Genomic DNA, 15,849 nt, shown 5'->3' with positions numbered 1-15,849 from the left:
GCCGCCACACATAACTAATTCCCACTGTGTCTAACTTCAGCCCGTCTAGTTTCATTTTTAGATTCTCTAGCCTATCTTCACGATTAAGGGATGTAACATTCCACACTTCGACCGATACATGCCAGCCGGCCGCGGTGACCGAGAGGTTCTAGGCGCTTAAGTCCAGAACCGCGCGACTGCTACGGTCCCAGGTTCGAATCCTGCCTCGGGCATGAGTGTATGTGATGTCCTTAGGTTAGTTAGGTTTAAATAGTTCTAAGTTCAAGGGGACTGATGACCTCAGATGTTAAGTCTCATAGTGCTCAGAGGCATTTGAACCATTTTTGATAAATTCCATTTTTGTTTTCCCTGATGACGACCTCCTTATGTGTGATCCACACCTGGAAATCCGAATAGGGAACTATTTTATCTTCGGAATATTTTACTCAAGAGGAGATCATTTAGCCATCAGCACAGCTACATGACCTCAGGAAATGAAACTAATGTAGTTTCCACTTGCTTTCAGGCGTTCGCAGTGGCAGCACAGTAACGCCAAGTTGGCTCATACTGCAAAGTCATATCAGTCAGTCATCCAGAATGTTACCCCTGAAGCAACTGAAAAAGTTGCAGGCCCTCTTCAGGAATTACAAGTTTGTCTGTCCTTTCCACAGATATCCTTCCGTTGTGGTTGCAACTATGGTACGGCTATCTGTATCGTTGAGGCCGCAAGCCGTCCTATTCGGCAAGTTCCAGGTTGAAGGGAGAAGATACACAGACTAAAAACCTAAAATTAGATAAGGACGAAAGCTACTCAAAAATCTTGAACCTTCTGAAGGTCTTGCAAAGTTATTGGTTACCTCTGGTTTCCATTGAAAAATAAAAAATAAATTTTAAAAGACTGGCAAAGTAAGTATACAGGAATGGACTTTTATGTCCTACGACCATTACTTACTGTAGATGACCATAGCCTGAAAGTAGATGACGTGCGCGATGTGGAACGTAATAGAGTTGAAAATAAACTTCACAAACCTAAATATCTATCGAATGGCGACCGTCAAGTAAGTATTAAATTGTGTACTGGCTTTGTCGAGCCTTAAACAGGAAGTTTACTTCGGATTAAAACTTATGACTTATCGTTGTAGTAAGACAGAAGTAGAAAGGCGTAAAGGTTAAAACAAACGAGCCATTTCCAATTTCAGCTACCTTTTGCAGTAAAAGAAAATAAACAAAGCGCAAAGAACTGTGTCTGCCAAACAACTTTTCGAAGTATGTACTGTACTGCTGATCAGAAACACTGGAAACAATTAAAGGAAATAACCATTTTTAAAATAGTAATGGATTTTCGAACAGTGCTGGGACGCCACCAGCAGATTGCAAACGAGGAAAAATTAAGAAGAATTAAAGTGAAGAACATAGTGTTGAGGTAAACGCAAAGATGACAGTTTGTTCGTATCGACTTCAAGACTGACTGGTCAAAGACGTTTTTGATGTAGAATCCATCTTTTAAAAGGCAGACGGGGCTATCAAAATAAGAACGAAACGGCTAGAAGAGAGATGCAGGAAGAAGAATAGTGTGGGAGAGAGAGAGACTTGGAGAAAGAGATGCGAGAGACGGCTAGATAAGTAAGAACCGGTTTGGTTCTACCACACTTCCCTAGTGTACTCCCAATGTTATCACTTGTGTGTGTGTGTGCGTGTGTGTGTGTGTGTGTCCGTGGCTGCTTCTCTGTCTACAATAGGCAAAGACATAACTGTCATTCTTGCAAACGTTTTTCGTTTTATTGCAACATGCATTGTACGTTTCTGCAAAATTCAGCATAACTAATATTAACATGCGTTTGTGTACTTCAGGTGACCTTTTTTGTGCACAGTTAAATTACTCTTTGTGTAATAGTATTTATTAAGCGGTACTCAGCTGGTGGCCGCTGTTATTATTTATGTTTTCTGCCCTGTTGTTTCTACAGTAACCCTGATATCTGGATAAATAGTTCTCAGTTTACTTGCCGCGTCAAATTTGGATAAAATCCCGAGCTTTCGATGACTACCTCCGTCATCTTCGTCAGGGGTAAAACTGACTGTCAGTTTTACCCCTGACGAAGATGACGGAGGTAGTCATCGAAAGCTCGGAATTTTATCTAAATTTGACTCGGAAAGTAAACAGAGAACCATTTACGCAAGAACTCCGTCGCGAAAGACTTCGTAGTCATACTGATATCTGGAATCTGCTTCTGTAAGTTCGAGATTTCACAAAAAAAACTGATTTCAGATTAGAACTATGTACGTATTAATTCGAATCTGCCGGCCGGAGTGGCCTTGCGGTTCTAGGCGCTACAGTCTGGAGCCGCGTGACCGCTACGGTCGCAGGTTCGAATCCTGCCTCGGGCATGGCTGTGTGTGATGTCCTTAGGTTAGTTAGGTTTAAGTAGTTCTAAGTTCTAGGGGACTGATGACCACAGCAGTTAAGTGGCTCAAATGGTTCAAATGGCTCTGAGCACTATGGGACGTAACATCTATGGTCATCAGTTCCCTAGAACTTAGAACTACTTAAACCTAACTAACCTAAGGACAGCACACAACACCCAGTAATCACGAGGCAGAGAAAATCCCTGACCCCGCCGGGAATCGAACCCGGGAACCCGGGCGCGGGAAGCGAGAACGTTACCACACGACCACGAGCTGCGGACGCAGTTAAGTCCCATAGTGCTCAGAACCATTTTGAATTCGAATCTTTAGTAGATTTCTTGCACCGTAACATAAATAGCATAATTCAATGTTTTATTTTTATAATGATTCCTCTATGGTGCGACAGTTTGAAGAGGTTGGCCTTCCTAGGTCATATTTTTTCTACTTACAGTACGCTTGACGTCTACGCTTGGACGGATATCAATAGTCTTCTTAGTCCGAAATGAGGTGCACAGAGATAAATGTATTTGTACGAAAGAAAAGGATTTATCATACAGAGCTAAGTCCAGAAGCATGCGATTAGCTATTTGCTTAAAATTTCGTAACAAATGGTAAAATCTGTGAGAATGTTATCTCTGTAACTTCAGTACATGGAGCAAACATTTTAGAATAAAGAACGATTTATTTGTGGTTTCCATTACAAACACAGAGTATGGTTTCTCTTTATCTACTGTTTGTGTCTGGGATATAATTCTCGCAATTCTTTTGCCCATACAAAGCAGACGAGTTTTCTCCCTTGGCCGTCCATTCGGAGAGAAGTCTATTCGAGTCTGCCGTGTGTCACGCTATCCGCCTCGAGAAGGTCGAGGATTCAGATATTCATGAGGACTGCTTGGTGGGCGACCAGCGCGGCAGAATGCACAAGCGTCGAGGATCTACAGGCGACGGCAAACGACCCGGAAAACTGTGGCTTAGATGCAAATGGGGGCCGACGCGAATACGAAGCATGCTTTATAAAATGAGGCGGCTGCACTGCGGGATTAAGAGTCCACGACACTGCGAATGTCGACGCAGACGATGGAAATATGGCAAAGTAATTACTTTTCATGAAAATGAGTGTATACTTCATGTTAATATTTGAAGGAGTATAAAATGAAAAAAAATCCACATCTACAAAGAATCTGTTCTATAGTACACAAAAAATTGCAATATCCTTATTGTCGTTTCTTGTTACCAATATTAGTTTAAAAGAGCACTTGCCCGCGAAAGGCAAAGGTCCCGAGTTCGAGTCTCAGTCTGGCACACAGTTTTAATCTGCCAGGAAGTTTCATATCAGCGCACACTCCGCTGCAGAGTGAAAATCTCATTCTGGAAACATCCCCCAGGCTGTGGCTAAGCCATGTCTCCGCAATATCCTTTCTTTCAGGAGTGCTAGTTCTGCAAGGTTCGCAGGAGAGCTTCTGTTAAGTTTGGAAGGTAGGAGACGAGATACTGGCAGAAGTAAAGCTGTGAGGACGGGGCGTGAGTCGTGCTTGGGTAGCTCAGTCGGTAGAGCACTTGCCTGCGAAAGGCAAAGGTCCCGAGTTCAAGTCTCGGTCTGGCACACAGTTTTAATCTGCCAGGAAGTTTCATATCAGCGCACACTCCGCTGCAGAGTGAAAATCTCATTCTGGAATATTAGTTTATTTCCATGAATAAGCAGCTTTCACTCGGTTAATACTCGGCAGAAATCAAACCTCCATTTGGATCGGACTTCCTTAACTCTTGTGCAAAAAGGTGTGCAATATACTGCTGCATCCATTTTCAATAAGCTGCCACTCGAATTCAAAAATCTTAGCAGTAATCCACGCGCTTTCAAATCCAAACTGAAGAGTTTCCTCATGGGTCACTCCCTCTATTCTGTCGAGGAGTTCTTTGAAAAATTAAGATGATTCTCAATGTATTAAAACTGTTATTACTTTTTATGTTGTAAGTTCATGTACTGACACGTTCCATGACCTTGGAGATTTGCTCCTCAATTTGGTCCTACGGAACTTGACATTTAAATAAAAAAAAAGGTTATGCAATGTTTAATACAAAAGTTAATTAGAAAAAGAAAGAGGACGTATCGCATATGCATATGTTACTTGAACATTTTTCATTATCATTTACTATATCTTCCCCAAATCTTCCGACAGTGACAAACCTTTTTTCGAATCTTTTTTATCAGCGCAAAGTCGCCAACCGAAGAATTTGCGTAATTTCAGGTGTTTTAGTGAAAATATATGTCAATTCGTTTTCAAATGCGTTAATGTTGTCAGGACACTGGCTGATGACGCATAAACAGTGACCATCAGTAGGGTGTAGTCGCAAATTGCCATCCCAACTGTCCGAGTCTCTCACTTATTTTTTTTCTCAGTTGTAGTGTTACTTTTCCAGTTATGTGCAGTTCTTCCCCTCAGTTACTACACTACAGAATTGTATCTCCGAATCGTTCATTTTCAGCTCATTTTCTCTTCGTATCTGTAAACGAAACAGTAGTAACGTTGTATTGCAAGAGACTATTAGAGGCCTGTTTAGTATTTGCACTAATGCTTTGTACGTAGCATGTTCCTATATCAAACGTAACAGGGACAGACGTAGAGAAAAGTCAGATTTTTGTAGAGGATATGGTTCCTCTGGCATCCAAACCAGCAAGAAGTCTAAGGTGCATCGTCTGATACATGAGCCATTTCTTATCCTGAGAAATATTCTTCCACCCATTTGGAACTGCACGAAGAGGCTGTTTTCAGGACGTGGATGCTGGAGCATGCCTTGTTGATCCTACATATGCCCTAGTCTCCGAAAGGCCTTGTGATCATACAGGCCAGTACGAGCGGTCAGTAGTCAGCAGAGTGCCTGTGCGGAAATTCTGCGCAAGTGTCTGCAATTCATACTGAGTTGGACTTGGAGCGTACGCACAGAGGGGCATCGCGAATGATCATAATTTTGTTGGATTGATAGTTTACCGGAATCTGTAAAGACACACTCTCGACAAATATGTTTAGTATCCCCCGAAGACCTACACAGAAAACTCGAAAAACTTGTTCTAGAGATGAGATCTATGTTTGCTTTTCAGTCCCATCGCTCTCATAGATGCACAAAAATTAAATGAGACATATAGGAAGTCGCACAGAACAGTCAAGACTCCCATCGTATATGAATAGAACGGAAGTAAACATATAATATGATACGATAAACATTCATCGTGATTGCCAGAGTATCAGTCTTGATTTAACTTTTCTGTAGCTTCTGAGCCATTTAAAGCAGCTTCCAGGATGGTTTCACCAGAGAGGCCACGGCTGATTTCCTTCTCCATTTTTGTCCAGCTGATACATTAATCGCGTCTCTAATTACCTCTGCATCGACGAAACATTAGAATCTAACCTTCCTTTCCTTAATACGAAAAAGAAAATGGGCCGTGGCTGACTCATGTTATACGTTGGATTAAACCTTGATTGCTATTCTGTGTTTAGTCTCCCGCGGTTATCGCGATTATGCTGTTATCCTCTCTCTCCGCGAGTGGCAGCAACGGTGTGTATCGATATTCGTACTCTTGTACTATCTTTGGTCTGGCACTTATAGTTTCCGGTTGTGCTGTGTGCGAGCAGTTGGTGTGGAGCAGCGAGGGAATATCCACGGCGCGTAGTTTGGCCGGGGCCTTTGGCGGCGTCTACGAGCGGTCGGAGTGTGTTGTGCTGTTCCCATTGCTACGAGGTCCGTGGCTCACCGATCTTGGACACGAAAGTTGAGTTTTGACTGTTCACATTGTGTCGTTTGGATTTCGTTGTCGGCTGTTGGGACATTCCCGAGACTAACAACGTGTATTTTCAAGTTGGCAAATTTTAGCCACCCTCCGGTAGAGTTTAACTGTACTTGGTTGTTTTGAATTGAAGTGCACCAGCGGAATCTTCTGCCTTGTGGCCGTTATCGTTCCGGTTACCTGCCCTGGCCGTTGACGTAAATTCAGGCAGTGTATTTTCCTCATCGTGTTGTCGCTGTCCAGCACGGTGTGTAGTTTGACAGCTCAATGTATAATTGGTTGTGGGCGCCAGTACTTTCTACGTTGTTCCATTGAACTCCATGTTGTGTGCAGGTCAGGTGGAGCAGAAGTTCTCTTGTTGGTTGGTCCGTTGACTGTCTGACGGTTGGGTTGTAGTCGGATCGAGAATGGTTGGGCCGACTGCCTGTCTCAGCTAAGCGAGCGTTAGTGTCTGAATTCCAGGCCGACCCTCGGAAACTTCTGAGCGCCGTTGGGTGTACTGCCTTTCCTTATCTGTTCTTGTTATTTGTATTTGTATGGCTTCTAGCCGATTTTTAAATTAAGGTTGTTTTGCCCTTAAGGCGCAAGATTGTTTGGGCCTTCAGCCTAATTTAAAGAACTGTTTTAAGTAAGGCCTTTAGCCTTTTCAAAAATTTAATTTTGTTGACTCTTCAGCTGATTTTTAAATTAAATTTGTTTTGCTCTTAAGGTGTCAGATAGTTTGGGCCTTCAGCCTAATTAAAGAAGCGTTTTATGATAAGACTTTAGCCTTTTAAAAATTCTGATTTTGGTGTGAGTTTTAAGTTATTGGCCTTCAGCCGATTTTAAACTAAAGTGGTCTTGCCTTTAGGTAAGAGATTGTATGGCGTATTCAGCTGGTTATTAAGTTCCAAAAATCAATGCTGTGTTTCTTTTAAATTTTCTTGGCTCTTGTAATGTTTGATCAAATAAATAAAGTTGAATGTTCGAGTGCGACTGACAACCGCTTATTTTGGTCCCTTTCCACAATTTGAACTACCTGTCCTGTCCTGCGGGTTTAACAGGGCGTCTCAGAAAATGTAGTTAAATATTGGAATGACAGCTTGGCACTCAAAATAAAAATGTGGTTATAATAATGTAAGTGCGGACACTTTTACTTCTGGAATCAGTTAACACAAAAGCTTTCGAGGTATAGAGCCGCTATGTGTTGTAAAATAACTGTCGCTCAATGGGTAAAACTGTCGTTTCAGACACGGCTGAAGCGGATTTCCTCTTTGCCACCGCCGCCGTTACCGAAACGTTCACTTTATCAATTTAGTGACATTGTACAAGAAAAAAAAATCTTTTTGGTTCTGAAGCCGTGTCATTTGGAATAAAATTCTTGAGCTTTCGACAACTGTCTCCTCCATCGTCATCATGAGTAAAACTTCTAATTTCTGGGCTAGTCAAGGCAGCGGCGTCTTCTTCTTTCCAGAGGGGGGAGGGGGTGGGGGCGCAGTGGCTCATGCACGGGAAGGCGAGTTGGACAGCTAGTGGCAGCTCCATCCCACTGTGGGACCGAGAGACGTGAGGCGTCGTGAGGCAGGGTCCGCGAGAAATACGGGCCCCGCAACGAACTTGTGACTGCATAGTAGTCACCTTCTACACCATACTTCGCGAAATCTCGGCTCTGTCAGTGAAATCAATATGTCAGTGAAATGGTACTCACTAAAGGTTTTAACTTTGTCATGTGCTATCGAGAGCTTGCATGCTCTTGAATGTGCAGTCAAGAATTATTAAAATCGTCTGAAGTAGTTACTCGCTCTGCCCAGAGATGGCTGCTGGCACTCGTAAGACCCGCAGTGTCACGTTCTGCGATGTATGCACGGCGGCCTTTCTTTCTCTTGGCCTCATCGAGAGGGGCAGGCGCCATGTTTCAGACAGCCACTCCCACCTCCCTAAAAGGGTCAGGCATTCGTCTTCCTTCGACACCGCTGTCCAAAGTCTACCAACGTGTCGTGATAAATGTTTACCCTTGGTCTCAGTTGCAATTATTACAATTTAATGTAATCTCAGTCACCTCTTCTAGAACGGATCCCAATACGAACACACATAGGCTACAGTACCGCCGGCCGGAGTGGCCGTGCGTTTCTAGGCGCTACAGCCTGGAACCGCGCGACCGCTACGGTCGCAGGTTCGAATCCTGCCTCAGGCATGGATGTGTGTCATGTCCTTAGGTTAGTTAGGTTTAATTAGTTCCAAGTTCTAGGCGACTGATGATCTCAGAAGTTAAGTCGTATAGTGCTCAGAGCCATTTGAACCAATTTGCCACAGTACCTTAACGAGGCGTTAAGCCCAATCGTTCTTCCTTTTTTTCTCACAATGTCTTCCTATTTTGAAAGCGAATTTTTGTCTGTTCTCTGGCAATGTACATCCACGAAAGACTTCTCAAACTCCATTTCTGTTACGTGTGCTCAGCAGAAGGCCCAGCAACAGTACGAATCATTTGGCCTATGTAGACGCTGCCACATTCACACAGCTCTATGAATCGATGCCGACTGTAATAACTACTTGCATAAGGGGCAGAGGTGGACCAATGGTTTATCGGCTTGCTCAGTTTGTGAAGCTCTTGAATAAATCATCCAATGTTTCTGAATTAGAAATCATTTGTTTGTAGATGTACATCACATCTAACGATTTCTGCCCATTTTCGCAAGTCCTTCGTGGTGCGTCGTTTTTTGAGTCTTATAGTGTACGTAAACAGTTAGTGAACGTGACATGTGACATAAAAGTTGTCTCTTTTTCTTAATAATACCAACTCTATTCTCAGTAGTTCTAACTGACTGATTGCAGATACAAGTGCAACCATGGATATCCCATTCAATTTGTAGTCACATTACTCTTTTGTATTCACGCAGACAAAATACTGTATGTGGAATACACGCTTGGGTGACTGAGTGAGACGGCCGCAGCTGACAAGTTATTGCCTTGTAGTGGCATCCGCCCTATGTCATCGAATGCCAATCCTACCCGTTTGAGCGCATAAGCACCTTCAAGACTGAGCAAGAAGAACACCAGCGTGACACAGCGATAAACAGATTCCTATGTAGAAGATATCATTTTCAAGTTTGCTGACATTGTCAACCAGTGGTTACACGATCTGTTGTAATTTATGTTAGGGACTGAAAACCCATGAAGTTAAGATCACACATGAAATTTTCTTTATTTGTATGGATTACCAGTTTCCGCTAACAGTCTAGCCATTTTCAGATCACAAAATGTTCTTGATTAGTATTGGTGCCCAACAGCTTTACACATCGTTAAAATCTTTCTTAAAATGACAACATCCAGGCATGACGTAGTTAAAAACAACTTTTCATCGTTACTGGCCAGTCCATCGTTCAGTTACATTGGCCACGAACGATAAAAAGCTTTTTTAACTGTCACGTATGGATGTTGTAATTTCAAGAAAGATTTGAACATTGCGTAAAGCCGAAATGGCACCAATACTAATCAGGAATGTGTAATGGTCTGAAGATGGCTAGACTGTTAGCCGAAACTAGTATTCCATCCAAATAAAGCAGGTTTCATGTGCGAGCTTGACTTAATGGGTTTTCAATTCTTAATGTAAAAAAGATATTATTATTGCTGCAAGTACGAAACGACTGCATTCATCAATGTTCCGGGCCATTGCACGTAACGTGAAACTTATTGTCTCCAGTGGCCCAACCAGCCCTTAGGCTGTCGGTTATCCATTTTCAACATTTCCGCTCCGTCGGTGTTGCTACTCTACCAAAGTATACAGAAGAGCTGCTGTGGAATTTGGAAAAGTATGGATGCTGTACAGCAGCTGGGATTTTAAAGTCGGTTCGTGAGGAAAGCTCTCGACTTGTCCAGCTGGCAGAAAGTTACTGGCGAAACATTTTTTTGTCTAGGTTTGAATCTCTGTCAAAATGTTCAAATGTGTGTGAAATCTTATGAGACTTAACTGCTAAGGTCATCAGTCCCCAAGCTTACACACTACTTAAATTATCCTAAGGACAAACACACACACCCATGCCCGAGGGAGGACTCGAACCTCCGCCAAGACCAGCCGCACAGTCCATGACTGCAGCGCTCTAGACCGCTCGGCTAATCGCGCGCGGCAATCTCTGTTCCACACATTGTTTTATCTGTCAGTAAAGTTCTCGTTCGATACAAATCTAGAGTATCACATAGATCCAAAACTTCCAAAACCGTGTTTTTATTGGGTGAACTGTGTGTAAGGGCAAAGACTTCCTTCTACCGAGTACAGAGAAGCTTTGTTGCAGGCAGAGAATTTTACATTTTGGGTTACACTAAAAAAGTAATTTCATAATCCATAATTATTGAGATTATTTACTTACCCAATTGGCATTACAAAAACGTACACACGGCATGTTCCCATGATGACAACACAAACTTTCAAACTGATGGATAAAGGAAAACGTATTGGTTTGGTCCGAAAATGATTGAATCGTAATTTAGAAACAAAAAGAAGGAAATATCGCATGTAAAGAATGAATATGTTTGTACCACTCTCTCTCTCTCTCTCTCTCTCTCTCTCTCTGTCTCTCTCTCTGTCTCTCTGTCTCTCTCTCTCTCTCTCTCTCTCTCTCTCTCTCTCTCTCTCTTTCATCTCAGATATCTTTTGACTCATTCAAAATTTTTGTAACCTGTTTTCACCTAAACGAATAGGGGCTCATGAAATAAAGACCAACACTTTTTCATAACTTCACTAATTATCGAACTGCAGACATTTCCTAGTGGACGAGTGCTGGTTGGATGTTCAACCCGGTACTCACATCCGAAGCTATAGTAAACACACTCTTCCAGCAATTTCCACCAGTGTAACTCTGGGTAGGTCGATATCTTCGGGTATTACAGGTTTCAGAAATGACCTAAACGCAGTACCATTGACGCCAATATATTTGTACTGTTGTTGTTGTTGTCTTCATTCTGGTGTAGCTCTCCAGCTGGTCTATTATGTGCAAGTCTCTTCGTCTCTGTATTGTCACTACAACCTACATTTAACTGAAAGTATTCATCTACATCTACGTGATTACTCCGATATTCACAATAAAGTGCCTGGCACAGCGTTCAATGAAACACCTTCAAGCTGCCTCTCTACCGTTCCACTCTCGAACGCCACGCGGGAAAAACGAGCTCTTAAATTTTTCTGTGCGAGCCCTGATTTCTCTTATTTTATCGTGTTGATCATTTCTCTCTATGTAGGTGGGTTCCAACAGAATGTTTCCGCAATCGGAGGAGAAAACTGGTGATTGAAATTTCGTGAGAAGATCCCGTCGCAACGAAAAACGACTATGTTTTAATTATTGCCACTCCAGTTCACGTATCATGTCTGTGACACTATATCCCCTATTTCACGATAATACAAAACGAGCTGCCCTTCTTTGTACTTTTTCAATGTCATCCGTCAGTCCCACCTAATGCGGACCCCACATTGCACAGCAATACTCCAGAATAGGGTGGACAAGTGTGGTGTAAGCAGTCTCTTCAGTAGACCTGTTGCACCTCCTAAGTATTTTTCCAATGAATCGCAGACTTTGGTTTGGTCTAGCCACAATATTATCCATGTGATCGTTCCAATTTAGATTATTTGTAATTGTAATCCCTAAGTATTTAGTTGAATTTACAGCCTTCAGATTTGTGTGACTTACCGCGTAATCGAAATTTAGCTTATTTCTTTTAGTACCCATGTGAATAACTTCACACTTTTCCTTATTCAGGGTAAATTGCCACTTTTTACACCATACTGATATCTTATCTAAATCATTTTGCAAGTAGTTTTGATCATCTGATGACTTTACAAGACAGTAAATGATAGCATCATCTGCAATCTAAGGCGGCTACTCAGATTGTCTCCTATGCCGTTAATATAGATCAGGAACAATAGAGGACCTGTAACACTTCCTTGGGGAACGCCGGATATTACTTCTGTTTTACTCGATGACTTTCCGTCTATTACTACGAACTGTGACCTTTCTGACAGGAAATCACGAATCCAGTCGCACAACTGAGGCATGCAGTTTGGTTAGAAGACGCTTGTGAGGACCGGTGTCGAAAGCCTTCTGGAAATGTAAAAATATGGAATCAATTTGACATCCCCTGTCGATAGCACTCATTACTTTATGTCTATAAAGAGCTAGTTGTGTTTCACAAGAACGATATTTTCTGAATCCGTGCTGACTATGTGTCAATAAATCGTTTTCTTCGAGGTACGTCATAATGTTCGAATACAGTATATGTTCTAAAACCCTACTGAAAATCGACGTCAATGATATAGGCCTGTAATTCAGCGGATTACTCCTACTTCCCTTTTTGTGTATTGGTGTGACTTGAGCAATTTTCCATTCTTTAGGTACGGATCTTTCTGTGAGCCAGCGGTTGTATATAACTGCTAAATATGGAGGTATTCTATCAGCATGCTCTGAGAGGAACCTGACTGGTATACAATCTGGACTGGAGGCCTTGGCTTTATTAAGTGATTCAAGTTGCTTTGTTACACCGAGGATATCTACTTCTATGTTTCTCATCTTGGCAGCTGTTATTGACTGGAATTCAGGAATATTTACTTCGTTTTCTTTGGTGAAGGGGTTTCGGAAAACCGTGTTTAATAACTCTGTTTTAGTGGCACTGTCATCAGTGACTGGACCGATGTTATCGCGCGGTGAAGGTATTGGTTCAAATGGCTCTGAGCACTAACGGACCTAACATCTGAGGTCATCAGTCCCCTAGAACTTAGAACTACTTAAACCTAACTAACCTAAGGACATCACACACAACCATGCCAGAGGCAGGATTCGAACCTGCCATCGTAGCGGTCGCGCGGTTTTAGACTGTAGCGCCTAGAACCGCTCGGCCACACCAGCCGGCAGTGAAGGTATTGATTGCGTCTTGCCACTGGTGTGCTTTATGTATGACCAGAATCCCTTTGGGTTTTCTGCCAGATTTCGAGACGGAATTTATCGCCTTTATCTGCTACGTACCGACAAAGTGATCTAAGAGATCGAATTGAATGATTTCCCTTCCGTTCGAAAGAAAGCGCGCACGTAGAGGTACTGGATTTGTTTGTTCTCCATGACAACCATTTTCGTGTGGCTCAATGGCCAGGTGCAAGTCTTTCAATTGGACGGCATTTCATCTAAATAGCGGGTACTAAGCAAAATTACTTACACGAAAGATGATCCACAGCATAGTATAAAAAAACAGTTATGAACCGATTTCTAATAAGTCGGCAGCAATATGGCAGTGTACTGTTTAAGAACTATGAACATTTAAGTGAGGACAAGATGCTCTTGTTACAAAAGCTGGTGTATGCATGTTACAAGACGCTTGATACAATTTACAGAATGTACAAGAAAGAAGTGGGTGGTTGGATAACTTCAAACAGTGCTACAGAATTGGAAGACGTATGACAACTACATTTCAAATGAAAGGTCAACTTGACGATACACAGCAAACGCGGAATCGACCCAAAAATTAGTAGATGAAATTAACAAACTTGTGGCACCGTTCAGTAAGGAATTCATTTTCAACTCCGACCAATAGGGATTTGACGGAGATGCAAGCGCGAGATAACCGACAGCAAATGTGAAAGGCTGATACAGTAGCAAATGGTGTAATCACAAGCATACAGAATGCGAGCACACAAACGTGCATACATTGTGGTGTACAGGTGCTGGATGTTAGTCTGTGGGATGGACTTCCTTGCCTGTTGTACTTGGTAAGTCAATACAGGGACAGTTAATGCTGGTTGTGGTTAATGTTGGAGTTATCGGCCAATGAAATGCGTATGAAAGGAGACACCAAGAGCGTTATACCAGCGTCAGCTAACATCAGTACCTTAATGAGTTCGTATACAGTTATGCCGACTGTTAATCTGTATGGTAAATTGGCTGGAAAGTTGTTTATTGTTCTGCGAGGAGTTGGAGTGCTCTGCCCCCTCCGATTCTTTCTCGTGTGCGTGATCTTGCAATGGTAGTCGGGAATATCAGCGTCACAACGGGCAAGAGCGGGACACTGGGCGTAAAAGAAGTACAATTATGGTATGAGCACTGCTTTCGGTCAACAGCTGGTTAAAATAACCTGCTTTTGCTTGATTCCTGGACTGCGTATTAAAATAATACTCAGTTAGAGCAAATTATACTTCTTGAAAAGTATATGACATTGTAGCTCATAACATGTGGAATCGCTGGATAAATTCAGCCGTTGGATTTTTGCTTCATCCGGCCTATAAAACAATCGCCTATCTGCAGCTAAGCCTTAAAGGACAACCAGTTTCATGCTAAGCTTCACGAAAGACTGCTTCGCATTCAGTTGCATGCCATCACATTCCATCAGTTCTCATCATCCCGTTACACCAACTTGATTCTACATGCATTCATTAAGAATTGATACCTAGCTGAACGTCCTGCAGGGTTTGAAACGCCCAAGGAGTTCGTCGTCTTGACGGAGCGAACCTTTGTGATCACTGTGGTGCGCCATTTTTCATTCGGTGTTCATGACGCAAGTTAATTCTTCGTTTTGAACATTTCTTGAATGTCGACGTTGTCTATTTTATGAAGTGTAACACATGCATCCCATAGATGGTTGATTTCTGCACCGCCCAGAACTCATTTTCTGTCGCACTCCTGATGCACATAGTGTGTCGTTAGCAGCAAATATTTTTCCTGTCTTAATTGTTAACACAACACTTTCAAATGAACCTTACTAAAAATTGAACTTGCGACCTCGCACTGAAGGAGCCCCTTGTCATACTGAAAATTCCCATGGTACGACTGGGTTCCGATCACACCATTGTTTCATAATCAAAGGATGACAGAGGTGGCTAACTACCGAAATGACAGTAAAAGGTCTTCAGTTAATGTACATTTATTTCACAAGAATTAACACACATGAGGAAAAACTAAACACAGCAAGGAACAAAGGTTTTAGTTCAAAATTAGTACAATGCGCATGAAGCATTAAGCTTTCTCAGTGACACATAATACACACATGACTTGCCAGAAAGATACAGGGAAACAGTGTATAAAGGAGTGATAACTTACAGAGATCGATATGGCAGAAATAATTGGTTTAGCCAGGGTATAAGGAGAGGTGGTATTCAGTAATGCACTGAAACTAATACTTGTACATGCAAGTTAACAAGCAAGGCATTGAACTCAACATTCACTGTAATAAGAGCGCACTTCCGAATTTGGGAGAATTGCAACAACATTAGGCTGAACACGACTTTAAGTAATATTTAACGCTATCATGGCGTTCCTAAAATTCACATGATGTCAATCTCCGTTAAATTCATACACGGAAGCGAGAACATTCACCAGTATTCACAGCACCAGAATCCCAACTGCTCCAGCATCGGACCATGAATGCTTTCCGCTCCGACCTCAGACCTCCAATGCTCTCGGCACCAATATCGAAACCTGAATGTATACTGCATCGAACTTGGACTCAATAATTTCTCAACTTTTGTTCTCTCCAATTCTGGTCTCCCTCTTAAAAGACAACCACTAAAACCCGTATAAATCAACCAGGCCTATCAGAGAGAAAAGAAACTCCTCCTCACCTCTGACGAGTCCCGGAGACGTCCATGGCAATATACTAGATGCCAATCAGAGCTCTAGTCTCGTCGTTAGCCTATGAGATCAGAGGAAATGCTCCCCCCTTCCACGGATCGCAAGCAA

This window comes from Schistocerca serialis, chromosome 2 (genome assembly GCF_023864345.2).
Source record: "Schistocerca serialis cubense isolate TAMUIC-IGC-003099 chromosome 2, iqSchSeri2.2, whole genome shotgun sequence".
Classification (NCBI taxonomy): domain Eukaryota; kingdom Metazoa; phylum Arthropoda; class Insecta; order Orthoptera; family Acrididae; genus Schistocerca; species Schistocerca serialis.
This window is presented reverse-complemented; position numbering follows the sequence as displayed.